At 37.5% G+C, this 5,187-nt stretch overlaps 1 long non-coding RNA gene across 1 annotated transcript; it reads right to left on the reverse strand.

The window, feature by feature from the left end:
- Nucleotides 1-1,878: 1,878 nt before the first annotated feature.
- On the reverse strand, nt 1,879-3,319 carry LOC143418485 (uncharacterized). The gene is made up of 4 exons (XR_013098477.1): nt 3,192-3,319; nt 2,642-2,855; nt 2,405-2,513; nt 1,879-2,285 (listed from the first exon to the last, which is right to left on the reverse strand). It is a non-coding gene; the product is annotated as an uncharacterized LOC143418485 (long non-coding RNA).
- Between the last annotated feature and the right edge of the window lie 1,868 nt (nt 3,320-5,187).

Genomic DNA, 5,187 nt, shown 5'->3' on the forward strand with positions numbered 1-5,187 from the left:
GTCCGTGAGTCCTTTGGTACCGTTCCGCGAGGGTTGATCCTCCGGTGTGAAATGTATGGTTGTAGTTGTGTGTCTTATTTTGAAAGAACTATTTACGCGTTACCATAGCGACCAGAGAGCGTTAAGAAGCAGAGAGGAGGATGTCACTGTCATTGTTGTTGGCGCACAGCTCAAGTCACGTTTATTATTATATTTACAAAATACCACAGTTTCTTTTTTTTATTCTTTTGTTGTATTTATCCGCGACACCTTAAAGGTAGTTCCCTGAAAATATTGTCTGACATTAAAGTGGTCTGTGGTGCAAAAAAGGTTGGGGACTCCCGCTGTACAGTACAGAATGCGTTTAGCTTGTCGAATTTACATAAATCTTCGATCGCTAGCAGTGTAACTCTGAAGTGCTGTACTGTACGTTTGGAAGTTTTCTCCCAAACAAACACAACAATGCCGACGAAACGTTTTGCACCCTCAAATGCACCTTTAGGTTTCATTCCATAATACTGGACTTGTGTTTCTACAAAGGTTTGAACTCTAAGAGTGTTTAAACAAAGAGAAAACTGTGAAAATGTTCATTCCTGTCTGAGAAAAGTGTATAAAGCATGTAGTGAGGGGTTTTACAGTCTTAACATCTGTAATAATTGTAAAAAATAAAGTTGGCTATGGATTTCACCTACCGCGGGTTATTTTTTGAACGTAACACCAGCGATAAACGAGGCACCGCTGTATTATTAATAGTAGTGTCTGGGACATCTAATTGATTAACATCAACATTGATTATTATGCACTATTATTTTTGTTCAAGGAGAGCCAAAAATATACAACTCTCTCTCAGCTTGTTTGTTGCCAAAAATGGCCACTTTTTGTGTATGTTCACAAAATGCTATAAAATGTATATTTCTTAAAACATTTATCTACTTTTACCGACGTGACTCTTTAAAATAGCACCAGTCCTTTTCATCAAAATCAAAATTGTATCTAAATGTTTTACTCTTTATAGCCAGTTAGGTTATATATTACCATTAACTTTTCTGGTAAAACGGTGATAAAGTCCTAATGTTTTCATGAAACTTCCTTTTTTTCCCCATCTGAGCATCGGGGAAAAGGCCGTCTTGCAATTGTTGAGGTCACTAGTGTGTGCCCCATTTCTTCCAGGATCACTCTCTTTATAGGTTTTAGTGGACTCCTAGTACTGCGAAGTGGTTTCATGGTACAAAGGGATTGTATTCCAAGATCTGGGAGACTGTAGAAATGAGCAGTGATGCCCTTCCTACCATCTTTCCAGAAAAATAAGTGATCTGTAAGCTGTTAGGCTGACTTACAGCAGCAGCACTTTCTGCACCTGCATAAACTCCAGGACACATTTACTAACGGTGTTTGTTGCTGTATGTGCAGCTTTGAATTTTTTAATAATATATATTTTGTTAATATTTTGGCTATGGTGTCTTGTTATGAAATGTAAAAGAGTAAAAGTGTTTTTAGCAGGTGCTTCAAAGCTAAGTTTGACTGGGAAACTCAAAGCTCAATTGGCTGTATCAACAGAAATTCACTGCAGCCTATGTAATATTTCATGCGTCATAATTTATTCTACTCTATCTTGCAAATACATATTTGTGTGGCAATGTCATGCACAACACACATAACTATTAGATCCTTAAGATCAAACCCGTGTCATTGTTTTGGTCCACTGCAGTGCAGTAGTCAAAAAAAAGAATAAGTGAAGTGTCCACAGATAGCCAGGATAGAGCCCAGAGTGTTAATGTTTAAAATGTATAAAAATATTATTGATTACAATTCTTTACTGTTAATATCAACAATAAGCTTTTTATTTTGAAATTACAAGTTTAAAAAAATGCTGTTACATTTACATTTAATGCTGTTTCACTGTAATCATTTATTATAAGTATGGACACAGAATCAAGTGAACAACATTTTGAAATAAGTTTAATTGGAATTTTGTACTATGCAAAAACAAAACAACAACAACAACAACAACATATTAAACAAACACAGCCAGTGCCTTCATTTGTCCATTACATGTCAAACATAGCACTGACCCTTAGCCCCTGATCATCAGCACATGCTTTCAAAAAGAGCTCCATGTCCTTTGCAAACTGAAAAACAAAGAGGAACAAGTCCCTTGCTCCAGTGTCTTCTTCCTCTGACATGTCTCTTAAGACCCTCTGCTGGTCCCCTTGATTTAAGGACAGATATTTGGGCATTGTTACATGTGCCTTATTTTGGACAGCCCACTGCACAGCAGGACGCAGATCTTCAACAACTGCTGGCTCCTGTGTCAGGCAAATGGGGATGAAAACATAGTTATTTCTCTGTTGCAGAACAGTTTTTTAACAGTTATTCAAATGTCACTAACCATGTAATTACACTACTGTTTAAAGTGAATACTGACCTGACTGACTTCCTGGAACTTGCGCTTTTTCAGTCTGAAAATGGGCACGTGTTGTCCTTCAAGCACAGCTTTGGCTTCCTCTCTCCAGTGTGCAAATAGCTTGCCAGAGCTACGAAGAGTAAGGCCACAGTGAGGGCATGTCATTTTCATGGACTTTCCATCAGCTGCAGTTTTATTGAACACAGAGGGTAGAGCTTATGAATGTTCTAACAAAGACTCAGAAAATGGTTCAGATACCGAAGACAAAACCTTGGGGGGGGGAGACGGGTCTCCTCGAAGAGTTCAGCGGGGAGCAGTCCTGATAATGGTGGCTGACTTGGCATTGAAGAATGCTGACAAGACAATAAATGCCTTGCCATATCCCCACGCCGTATGATTGTAATCTTACAGACAGGGCAGTGAAAGTGTCCTGTTGTCCTACAAGGCTGCCTGCACCGGCATATCATTTTATCTGTAAGAGAAAAAAACAAACAAACAAACAGATGTAATTTAAATGTAGTTGTATAGAATGCAATCAATTTGTCTAACAATCAGATTGTACATGTTAACAAAAACATCCAAGCCAACCTCAATAATGAAAGCAAAATGGTATGGATCACAAAAGTTATGTCAAGAAAAGTGGTGAAAAGTAAATAAAAATATATTTTATAAAAACACTATTTTTGTTGCAGATGAATGCACTGAACTGTACAATATCAACAGCAACTTTTAAGTCAACAAAGATACTGCAGAAGTGCTTAAAAAAGTGCATATTTATAACTATAAAGTATATTTAATACAAACATACCTTTTAAAGGCAAAGCATTTTTTATATGCACACTTAGATGCTCCTCAATCTTTGCCCTGACAGTAGGGCTGAAAGTGGGGCACAGAGGGCAGTGAAAGAGTCCTCTGCAACACGTGTTGCATTCCTGCAATTCTGGCTTTAAGCCTGAATTCCAGATTGATGTGTGCATCTAAAACACAGAGAGAAACAGATAAACACCATATACACATTTAAGTTAAGGTTTTAGCAGAAATAACAATTTACACTTGGCATGTAATAGATTTGGGAAGAAAATTCTTGAAAAAAAAACCCCAAATATTTTAAAAGACACTTTAATCTGTGAGATATGTTTCTATTGACATATAACAGTCAATTGAACAGAGGCTAACTAAAATCTGGGCAATAAAAAAGCTGTACAGAAAAGAATGACGAATAGAAGTATTGATAAATATATAAATCTGTTTGTGATGAAATTTGCAGTGTTGACGCTAACCAAAGGTGTCACAAGTACACACGTTCCTTACTACAGTTTAGATACCTCTGTTTAGAAAGCACTGGCTCGACTTTTTAGTCAAGTCGAAGTAAGAAGTACAGGGTCTAAAATATAATTTATGTACAAAATTTTGACGTAATCTTGCGTCCAAAGCACGCGTGCTGATTTACAAATGTACGGATTACAAAGTACAGATACGCGTGCTAAAATGTGAGAAGTAGAAGTATAAAGAAGTATACAGTAGGCACAAAAAAGTACAGCAGTAAAGTAAAGATACCAGAAAATTCTACTTAAGTACAGTATTGAAGTATTCGTTATTTTGCATCTCTGACGCCAACAATAAATCATACTCTAATGCAAAATGTGGTTTTTGCTTCTTCTCGCCCACAGAAGCCGTTAATCCAGCTCTCTTACTAAAACCAGGCTCAGGAAAAAGCATATCTGTGTGTTTCTCTGCCATGGAGCACGATGAAAAAACATTAAAATAAGGAGGAATGTTGTTGTAACGCAAAAAAAGTGGCAACATGATCATTGTAAGAAAACTAGACGATTCCTAGAATTATGAAATCACTAACGGCAAATTTATATAAGAAAGACTTAACTAACCTTTGCGATCAACTTGCAAGACTTCCAAGGTATCCATGCGTGTTTACGGCTACTGTGGAGGTCAGGTGCTTCCGGCTACTGTGGAGGTCACGTGCTTCCGGCTACTGTGGAGCTCCACAGTGGCTGCAGCCAGACCCTTCTCACTAAAACTAAACAAAGGAAAGAAGGATGGAAGGAAGGATCACATGCATTGTCACCAAGGAAAGAAGGATGGAAGGAAGGATCACAAGCATTGTCACAAAGGAAAGAAGGATGGAAGGAAGGATCACAAGCATTGTCACAAAGGAAAGAAGGATGGAAGGAAGGATCACAAACTTTGTCACAAAGGAAAGAAGGATGGAAGGAAGGATCACAAGCTTTGTCACAAAGGAAAGAAGAATGGAAGGAAGGATCACAAGCTTTGTCACAAAGGAAAGAAGGATGGAAGGAAGGATGACATGCATTGTCACAAAGGAAAGAAGGATCGAAGGAAGGATCACAAGCTTTGTCACAAAGGAAAGAAGGATGGAAGGAAGGATGACATGCATTGTCACAAAGGAAAGAAGGATGGAAGGAAGGATCACATGCATTGTCACAAAGGAAAGAAGGATGGAAGGAAGGATCACAAGCTTTGTCACAAAGGAAAGAAGGATGGAAGGAAGGAAAGATCACAAGCTTTGTCACAAGTGCAATACTTTAATTTTCTGCTGCTCATTCCTGTGCAATATCCCATCTGCCCTCCCGTCATATTTCTTTTCAAGATTTTCTTATTTAATCACTAATGTACATATATTTATATTTATAGATACATATATATTCAGTCATCTTTTCTCTTTTACCATGTCTCTCTAATATTTTGCTCCTTACTATTTTTCTATTTTCTTTATTGTTTTATTTTATTTTAATATATTTTCTCCTACTGTGCATGCTGCTGAGTGA

The sequence above is a fragment of the Maylandia zebra genome, linkage group LG4 (genome assembly GCF_041146795.1).
Source record: "Maylandia zebra isolate NMK-2024a linkage group LG4, Mzebra_GT3a, whole genome shotgun sequence".
Lineage (NCBI taxonomy): Eukaryota > Metazoa > Chordata > Actinopteri > Cichliformes > Cichlidae > Maylandia > Maylandia zebra.